Source organism: Pongo abelii, chromosome 2 (genome assembly GCF_028885655.2).
Source record: "Pongo abelii isolate AG06213 chromosome 2, NHGRI_mPonAbe1-v2.0_pri, whole genome shotgun sequence".
Taxonomy (NCBI): Eukaryota; Metazoa; Chordata; class Mammalia; order Primates; family Hominidae; genus Pongo; species Pongo abelii.
In genome coordinates this window covers 38,098,325-38,109,271 of record NC_085928.1, presented here as the reverse complement: position 1 = coordinate 38,109,271, position 10,947 = coordinate 38,098,325, and the positions used below count along the sequence as shown (strand labels likewise).

Here is a 10,947-nt window from a genome sequence, read left to right as displayed (position 1 = left end):
AGCTTCACTCCACTGAAATAGATGATTTTCTAGTGGAGGCTAACATTGTAATGACAACATACTCTGATGGGTTTTCTTCTTTTTCCTTTATAAGGATTTCTCAGTTTTATGTCTGTAATTGACATCTACGGACCAGCCATAACAATGTATTCCTCAGTCTAAGGTGAGGGACCTTTGAGAGGTCCAGGAGATTCCAACTGGTTTGTGGAAACTCGAGCTGCAGAACTCCAAGAAGTAGGAGGAGGGTGGGAGAGACAAGCAGGGCCTTTATCTAGGGAAGGTCAGCAAAACTTTTGAATTTCTGTATTTCTCCTAAAGGTGAAAAATGAGGAAAGAAAATTGAAGGGGAGAAGGGAGACATGAAATAAAAAAAAATTAATGAGGATTGAGCCCCTTATGTGCCAGCCCAATTAGAGGTGCTTTACCCACATTACTGCATTTAATCCTCACAACGGAGTGAGGCAAATCTGTTGCCTCTCCAGGAGTCACTTTCCTCACCTTCCATCCCCCCTGTCCCAGCCCATGTCACATGATAACAGTTAAACGCTAGAGACCCACTTTGCCTTCATGTTAACAAATGACCAAGGGGCCCAGTTCTGACTATGGGACATAACACTAAGTCAGTTGGGGTGATTTGGAAAACAGTTTTCCTTCAAGACAAAAAAAAAAACAACAAGCACACATGAGAAGAGCTCTCTTGTCACCTGAGCTGCTCCTGGCTTCCTACATAGCAATGCAATTGTCTAAGGATCCAGTACTTGGAGCTGCAGCAGCCATCTTGCAAGCAAGAGACCAAAAGTTTTCACGTGAGGACAGTGGAATGGAGGATGAAAAAAGCTTCATTCTTCATGACATTGTTGAGACCACTGATTCAGCCCTAGAACCACCTACTTCTGGATGTCTTTTTGTGTGATAATAAAGCTCATTATTTCTGTTACTTTTAGCCAGATATTCTACTGCTTGCAGTAAAAAGCATTCTAATAGATACAATATGACTATTTCCATTTTACTGAATTTGTTTCATCCAATGAACGAAGAAAATTAATTCATTGACCACTACAGTAGAAGCAAAAGATAGTTGCTTTATAATCTCTCTGAAATAATATCTGTACAGTCCTTTAGTTTTTAGCTTACTACATTTCCTCCTCACTGTCCTTCATGTATAGATAACACATGATGGTCATGAAATGACCTTGTACCACAGATGGTAACCTTATTTCCTATTATTTCTTGTGGCACAGGTGCTAAAAGCTTAATCCCAATCATCAACCACTGGCCTTAGAATTTGGCCAACACCCTTCTCCACTGAGATGTTAGAGACAGATAGAAGTTTAGACACTAGTATTGTGAGGCCAATCTAACCTATGAACCTTTGATTATGACCTCCTACCATGATGATGATGATATCAGGTTCACAGTTTGGGACAATTCTGCAGAACAAGAAGGATGTTGCTCAAAATGGTTCTTAGCAAAATCATCAGTCACATTTAAGCTTTTAGTCACAGACATAACATATTACACACCATATGACATTTTCAACAAGACGAAAGAAGAAGATTAGTGGTTGCCAGAGGTTCAAGGAAGGAGGAGGATGTGACAATAAAGAGAGATGATATGCAGGAGTTTTTTGGGAGTGATAGAACTGTTCTGAATCCTGATTGCGGCAGCAGTTACGTGTATCTATGCAAGTTTATTCCTTGAACTGTATACCAAAAAGAAGTCAATTTTACCGTAAGATTTTTTAAAATAAAAGTAAATTCATTCCATAAAACCTGGCTCCTAGCCATTTGTTAATTAGTCCAAATTGATTTATTTTTTTCCTTCAATTGTTAGCAAGAAAGAAGGGAATACTATAGTTAGTCACTGCTAGGCTTAAGAATACAGTAGACAGGTCAGGGAAGGAAAATATCTAGGTTTGATTGCTGCAATTGACAAATGTTTGGATTCACCAAGAGGCATGGAAGAGAATAGGGTTTCATGAAACAAAACTATAACTTTTAAATTGCTGGGGCCTCTTCCGATAACTTTTTGGGCTGGGAATTAAAGCCATTTCCTAGTTATAAAAGCTCAGGTTTGTGATCATCTCAACTGATGCAGAAAAAGCATTTGACAAAATTGAACCCCTTTCATGATTAAAAACAACAAGAACACAACAAATTAGAAAAAGAGGAAAACTATCTCCACACAATAAAGACCATATATTAAAAACCCACAGCTAACATCATACTCAACAGTGAAAGACTGAAAGTGTTTCCTCTAAGATCAGGCACAAGAAAAGGATATCCACTTTCACCACTTCTAATCAACATAGTACTAGAAGTCCTAGCCAGAGCAATTAGGCAAGAAAAAGAAATAAAAACATCTGAATTGGAAAAGAGGTAAAACTATCTCCGTTCACAGGTGACAAGATCTTATATGTGGAAAAGCCTAAAGAGCTCACTGAAAAAAACTGTTTAAACTAATAAATTCAGCAAAGTTGCAAAATACAAAATCAATACACAGAAATAAGTTGTGTTTCTCTACACTAAGGATAAACAATCCAGAAAGAATATTCAGACAACAGTTCAACTTACAATAACACAAAAAACAATTGGGGTCCCAGGTGTGGTGGCTCACACCTATAATTCCAGCCCTTTGGGAGTTGAAGCCTGGGAGTTCAAGACCAGCTTGGGCAACATAGAGAGATCCTGTGTCTACAAAAATTTTTAAAAATTAGCTGGGGCGCTAAGTGCGGTGGCTTACACTTGTAATCTCAGCACTTGGGGAGGCTGAGGTGGGTGGATCCCTTGAGGTCAGGAGTTTGAGACCAGCCTGGCCAACATGGTGAAATTCCATCTCTACTAAAAATACAAAAATTAGCCAGGCGTTGTGGTGCATGCCTGTAGTCCTAGGTACTCAGGAGGCTGAGGCACAAGAATTGCTTGAGCCTGGGAGGTGGAGGTTGCAGTGAGCTGAGATCGTGCCACTGCACTCCAGCCTGGGCAACAGAGTGAGACTCTGTCTAAAAAAAAAAAAAAAATTAGCTGGGCATGCTGGTGGTGGCACACTCCTGTGGTCCCACCTACTCAGGAGGCTGAGGTGGGAGGATCACTTGAGCCCAGGAGGTTGAACCTGCAGTGAGCCATGATCCTGCCACTGCACTCCAGCCTGGGCAATAGAGTGAGATCCTAACCCCTCCCCCCTGACAAAAAATATATATATATACTCACACACACAGATATATAATATAGATACATATCTAATATATACACATACATATATATAAATACTAATTTGGAATAAAGTTAACCAAAAGGGGGAAAGACTTTTACATTGAAAACTATAAAATGTTGCTGAAAGAAATTAAAGAAGACACCAATAAATGGAAAGAAATTCCATGTTATGGACTGAAAGGCTTAATATTTTTAAGATGTTAATACTACCCAAAGCAATCTACAGATTCAATGCAATGCCTATCAGCATCTCAATGGCTTTTTAAAAAATTTTTGTAGAAATGGAAAAATCTATCCCAAATAACAAAAATAATCTAAAAAAAGAAGAACAAAGTTGGAAATCTCACATTCCTGATTTCAAAACTTACTACAAAGCTATAGTAATTAAAACAGTGTGGTACTGGCATAAAGACAGACATATAGACCAATTGACTAGAATACAGAACCCATAAATAAACTCTGGCATATATGATCAAATAATTTGTGACAAGGGCCAAAACCATTCAGTGGTGAAAGAACATACTTTCAACAAATGACATCATGAAAACTGAATCTCCAGATGCAAAAAAAAAGAAAAAAGAAAAAGAAAAAGAAGAAGTTGGATCCTTACCTTACACCAAATACAAAAATTATCTCACAACGTACCTAAACATCAGATGTGAAAGGATGAAACTCTTAGAAAACTCTGGTAAAAGCTTCACTACATTGGATTTGGCAATGATTTCTTGGATATAACACTAAAGGCAGAAGCAACAAAAGAAAAAATAGACAAACTGGATATCATTATAATTTTAAAATCTTGTGCATCAAAAGATACTATCATCACTCCCAACAAAAGTGGATTCCATCCACCGTACGGGTTTAGTGAAACAAGATGTACACTGAGCCTGACTCCCTGTGGTGAGCCTGAAAGATGGTGTCATTTTCTTGTGGGCAACAGCTATAAAAGCGCTTCCTGCATTATAACCCAAAATGCTAAAATTTCAAAATAATGATCACCTGCAACTCTCAAACAAACAAAACCATTAATGATTTCCAAAACAATGAATAGATAAAATGTGCAGTATTTCTTAGAGGACAAAATAATATTACATTGATTAAGCTACTTAAATTTTCAATAATCCCTACAATCTGATTTTTGCTTTTAAGAATTTACATTCTTCTTGAAAGCAGATTTGAATTCAAAATTTTTATATTATTCAGTCAAACAAATTCTTCCTACAGAAATAAAAGAAACTGTAACTTTAAGTACTTTTCAGCTACTGAGACAAGATAAAATATCCAGAGGATACAAAATATTTTACATGTACTTCCTGCATTTGTAGAGACCCTCATCCTTCAATACTTGTGAAATGGTGATTGGGTCAACAGCAAAGAGTTCTTGAGGTAAATTCTGCAATTCTATATGACATAATTCAAATGTATCCATTTGTCAAAATCAACTCTCTGCATTTTCAGACAAAATTCAGTTAATGTCAAATTGAGGCAAGTGCTAAACCTCGGCAATTTAAAGTTTGAAAAATATTCCCAGCCGGATGTGGTAGCTTACACCTGTAATCTCAGCACTTTGGGAGGCCAAGGCAGGCAGATCACTTGAGGCCAAGAGTTCAAGACCAGCCTGGGCAACATAGCAAAATCCCATCTCTACTAAAAATACAAAAAATTAGCTGGGAGTGATGGTACACACCAGTAATCCCAGCTACTCAGGAGGCTGAGGCAGGGGAATTGCTTAAATCCAGGAGGTGGAGGTCTCAAAAAAAAAAAAAAAAAAAAAGAGAGAGAGAAGAGAAGAGGAATAGAAAAAAGAAAAGAAAGGGAAAAGAAAAGAAAGGAAAATAAAAGAATTATACAAACTATGTGACCTTGAAGAAGTTATTTCTCATTAAACCACAGTTTTAAAAGGTAACAACAGCACAGTACAATAGTCCTCCTTATCTGCATGGCACATGTTCCAAAACCCCCAGTGGATGCCTGAGACCACAGACAGTACCAGACTCAATTGCTGTCATTTGGAACACGTTTCAGTTCATGTCTTCTACCTACAAATTTAATGCCTTTTCCATCTTAGGTAACCACTTATCACATACTGTGGCCATAACTTTTGCAGTCTGAGGTGCAACAGCAAAACTAGCACACATTTCTCTTTCTTTTTTCATGACAAAAATGGATAAAATTCTTACTGTGGATCTTAGCAACCTCAGCATACTATTTTTTTTGTTTCCTTATTTAGTTGAGAACGTTCAGCTTTTCATTTAAAGCAAATACTTTACGGCTTCTCTTTGCCATATCCAAATTGCCAGCCTCACTACTCTTGGACTTTGAGGTGATTATTAAGTAAAATAAGGGTTACTTGAACACAAGCACTGTTGATACTGCGACAGTCAATCTGATAACCTAGAGGGGTCCAAGTCACTGTCACTAATGGGTGGGTAGCATGGTCAGCGTGGAGATGCTGGACAAAGGGATGGTTCACATCCCCAGCGGGATGGAGCAGGATGGCCCAAGATTTCATCACGCTACTTAAAATGGCCTGCATTTAAAGCTTATAAATTATTTCTGGAATTTTTTATTAATATTTTCAGACCACAGTTGACCTCAGGTAACAGGAACCATGGAAATTGAAAACCACGGATGAAGGAGAACTATGATATCTGTCTCACAGAATTGCTAGAAAGGTGAGAAATGCACCCACAGCACTTAGTGTCAGAGTAAATGACATCTAGAAAGGGCTCAATACATACTAGCAATTATTACTTACCTGGATACTTTTCCATGACCTTTTGTAAACCATATTGCTTATAAATTGCACTAGAGATATCCATTTCATATCCCATTGCCTCATACAATTTCAGTTGCTAGTCAAGCCCACATTTAATCCTATAATGACAAATAAACATGAAGTTCAATTTTCTTTAAATAAAATCACATCACAAAAGCAGAATTATTATTAAAACAACTCAGCCTCTGGCAAGATATTTTATAGATTTTCATAGGCTTTTTCCAAGGTAAATTGGTAATTCTTCATCATAAAAGCAGTCACTGTAGCAATACTTCAACTGACGCTTGCATGACTGAAAGAGACCTTGAAAATAAAATAACAAAATAGCGACAATTAAAAAAAATCCAGCTGTCTATTAATGGTAAAGTTCATGTCTATTTCATGACTACTTCTACTTCTACTCAAATAAATCCTCCACCTCTGAAATATGACCAATGGTGAAGGAAAAAAAAGACACTATCAACTGAGTAAAAACGCAACTCACAGAATGGGAGAAAATATGCACAAATCATGTATCTGATAAAAGATTAATATCCAGAATATATTTTTTAAAATTCCTACAACTCAACAACAAAAACCAAAACACCCAGTTGAAAATGAGCAAAAGGACTTGAAAAAAATCTCCAAAGATGTACAAATGGCCAATAAACACATGAAAAGATGGTCAACATCTAATGATTAGAGAAATGCAAATCAAAACCACAATTAGATACAATTTCACACCAATTAGGATGACTGTTATTTAAAAAATAATAATAACAACTTTTGGCAAAGATGTGGAGTAATTGGAGCCCTTGTGCATTGCTGGTAGGAATGTAAAATGGTGCAGCCACTAGGGAGAACAGTATAGCAGTTCCTCCAAAACTTGAAAATGGAACTACCATATTATTCAACAATTTGACCCCTAGGTATATACATGCTCATGTTCACAGCAGCATTATTTACAATAGCTACAAGGTAGACACAACCCAAGTATCCACTGAGAGATGACTGGATCAACAAAATGTGGCATATACATACAAAGGTCTATTATTCAGCCTTAAAAAGGAAGGAAATTCTGACACATGCTACAACATGGATGAACCTTAAAAACATTATGCTGGCCGGGCACGGTGGCTCACACCTGTAATCCCAGCACTTTGGGAGGCCGAGGTGGGTGGATCACGAGGTCAGGAGATCGAGACCATCCTGGCTAACATGGTGAAACCCCATCTCTACTAAAAGAAAAAATACAAAAAATTAGCCTGGCGTGGTGGCGGGCGCCTGTAGTCCCAGCTACTTGGGAGGCTGAGGCAGGAGAAGGGCGTGAACCCGAGAGGTGGAGCTTGTAGTGAGCAGATACCACGCCAGTGCACTCCAGCCTGGGCGACAGAGAGAGACTCTGTCTCGAAAAAAAAAAAGAAAAAAAATTATGCTAAGTGAAATATGCCAGTCACATAAAAACAAATGCTATACAATGCCACTTATATGAGGTACCCTAAAATTCATGGAGAAAGAAAGTGGAACAGAGATGATTACCAGGGGCAGAGGAAGGGGAGAATGAGGAGTTGTTTAATGGATGTAAAGTTTCAGTTTTGCAAGCCGAAAAGAGTTTGAAGGTGGACAATGGTGATGTTTGTACAACCATGTTAGTATACTTAATGCCACTGAACTCTACACTTAAAAACGGTTAAAGCGGTCCTGGGCTGCGGTGGCACGGCGGTCGCCGTGATGGTCACGGGGCTTGGCGGCTGACCCCCGGGCTAGGAGAGGGCCCAGAGCCCCGGATCTCGGTGGCCACTGCTGGAGCGCGGCCTGCGCCATGGCCACCTTCGCCGCCTCCTCAGAGCATTTCGAGAAGCTGTACGAGATCTTCCGCGGCCTCCATGAAGACCTACAAGGGGTGCCCGAGCGGCTGCTGGGGGCGGCGGGGACCGAAGAGAAGAAGTTAATCAGGGATTTTGATGAAAAGCAACAGGAAGCAAATGAAACGTTGGCAGAGATGGAGGCGGAGCTACGTTATGCACCCCTGTCTTTCTGTAACCCCATGATGTCTAAGCTTCGAAACTATCAGAAGGACCTTGCCAAACTCCATTGGGAGGTGAGAAGCACACCTTTGACAGCCACACCTGGAGGCCGAGGAGACATGAAATATGGCATATATGCTGTAGAGAATGAGCATATGAATCGGCTTACAGTCTCAAAGGGCAACGCTTCCGCAAGGTACTGAAAGCCTGAAACAGGCCACCCAAAGTATTGAACGCTCTCATCAGATTGCCACGGAGACTGACCAGATTGGCTTAGAAATCATAGAAGAGCTGGGAGAACAATGAGACCAGTTAGAGAACGCACCAAGAGTAGACTGGTAAACACAAGTGAAAACTTGAGCAACAGTCGAAAGATTCTCCGTTTAATGTCCAGAAAAGTGACAACCAACAAGCTGCTGCTTTCCATCATCATCTTAATGGAGCTTGCCATCCTGGGAGGCCTGGTTTACTACAAATTGTTTCGCAACCATTGAACTTCCTGTAGGGAAGGGTTTGTGGCCCAGAACTTTGACTTTGTGAACGGATGATATTAGGGATGTGGATGGAATAAGCATATTGCTGCTGTGGGCTAACAGTTCAGGGATGCACACCAGACTGTGGGAGGAGGCAGGAAAGATGGAAAGCCACTTAAATGCGAAGGAACAGCAACAAGACCAGTATGATATACCAAAGTAATAAATGCTGTTTATGACTTCTTTAAAAAAAAAAACGGTTAAAGCGGTATATGTATGTACTTACCACTTTAACCATTTTTAAGGGCAGAGCTTAACCATTTACTACTTTAACCCCCCACAGACACTCAAGATCAGTGTGCCATGGCTGGAGTTTGGAATGGCAGATATGAAAAGCCCTTTTTGAGTGGGTAATTACACGTGCACTAACCATGTGAACAAGCCAAATATCAGTAAAGAAGATGGCATGATGATGGCTGCAGCTGAAAGCTGCAGCATCTTCTAAAAAGTCTTGCTAGTTTCATTGGGAAAGAATCGTCTCCCTATCGATGGAGAGTTTTATTAACTTGGGTTTATTGGGTTCACTAAAATAGTCCCATTATTTCAGCACTCAAAAAGTTCTTCAGTCAGAGACATCTTATGTCACTACATCACCGAACAGAACTCTGTCAAGGATGCTCTGTAGATAACTTCTTAGCACAAGGAATTCATTCTCCTAAATACATGGGAGCCTCCACATGGCCCTTTAAAAGACACTGATCTCTTTGAAAGTAGGACTGCAAAATCTAGTGAACTGGGGGCAACTCGCAGTTGCACAGATTCTTCTGAACTCTGGTTCTCAGAAAGACTAAATGAAGGAATCATCGGAAGACTCAAAATAGAATCTGTCACATACCAGTCCTATGAGATAATGCATGATCTTGCAGAGGCATTAAGAAGGAAGACAGATAATCTGAGGCTGTGTTTAACGTGGTTTATTGGCTTCTATGGACTCAAAGACCATGGAAACAATCTTCTTCTTCCATAAAAAGAATATATATATATTTGTTAAACTGAAAATAATGGTTAAATCCTAGGATCAGGACCACTAGAAGGAAGGAGTTCCTGACTCCCTAACTTCCTTCCAGCCAGATGAGATACCATCAGTCTCTCAGCCAATACAGAAACAGTCTGTATTTCAAGATGTTCATTTTTGACCTCTTTTGCATCGTCAGGGATTTTTAGATGGCCTCTAGCTTCATGCAGGCTTCTTTGGCTCATACTAGTGAGAGTTTCCCATATGCACTAAGGTCAGTTTTTGACCTCTGGAATCCTCAATATGCTATCCTCAAGGCAGCTGCCTTCTTCCTAGTGTCTTATAAATTAGCTGTGTATTTTCTGGGATCAACCATATCCTTGGAAAACTGACTGCAGCTCATCCAAGAAACTTGGCCCCTATATTTCTCTCTCCAGAGACAGCTGTGGGAAGATTTCAGGAGCAACAACTCAGACAAAGGGTCCTCAGTGGTCAGCAGAGCCCCAAATTTGGATAAGGTTTCACTTGAATATTCATTGGCTTTAGCAGTTTGGCAAAAGTAGGAAAGAACTCCTAATTCCATGGGATTAAATATCCTCCCTGAAACTAAAATGGAAAAGATTAACTGACTCATGGAAAGGATTCTGTGATAAATCTGATGTCCTGGGGCCACTTTCCTAATGGCACCTCCTCTTCTCATCACTCATCTCCCTTGTATGTCTCTTGAATAATATCGCTCTCAAGGATTTAATAAAGATTTCTCTGTCAGCAGCCCAAGTCAAAGCCTCTAGAGAAGCTGGTATATTGTTTGAAAAATCCTGGTCCCTCAGGCCCGATGAAGTATAGGAATAAAGAGAATGTAAGGGAAAAGATGTCTACTGGGGGCAGCCTGAAGCCAATAGTATTATGTGTTTAGAAAGGATTATGAGACATCAGACCAAGAGAGATATTTAAATAGACTAGGAGTTAGATGCTATTACCAATTATTGTTAATTTGGTATGATAATCATATTGTGGTTATAGTTGTATTTTTATATTTTTTAATTAGCGATAAATACAGGGATAACTAGTTTCAATGCATTCCACTTTACTGACATTAGCAGATATTGTGTTTTTTATAAATTGAAGTTTTGTGGAAACTGCATGGAGCAAGTCTATCAGTGCCATTTTTCCAACAGCATGTGCTCACTTCATGTCTCTGTGTCACCTTTTGGTAATTCTCACAATATTTCAAGCTTTTTCATTATTATTGTATCTGTTATGATGATCTGTAATCAGTGACTTTTGATGTGACTATTGCAGTTGCTTTGGGGCAATGCAAACCATGCCCATGTGACAGTGAACTTAATGAATAAATGTTGTGTGTGTTCCATCTGCTCCACCAGTTGGCCATTCCCCCATCTCTCTCCCTCTTCTCAGGCCTCCCTATTCCCTGAGACATAACAATAATGAAGTTAGGCCA

General features: G+C 39.4%; 1 pseudogene; it reads left to right on the top strand.

Moving 5' to 3' along the window:
* The first annotated feature begins 7,782 nt into the window (after positions 1-7,782).
* Positions 7,783-8,491, top strand: LOC100434854 (vesicle transport through interaction with t-SNAREs homolog 1B-like; annotated as a pseudogene).
* Positions 8,492-10,947: the final 2,456 nt, after the last annotated feature.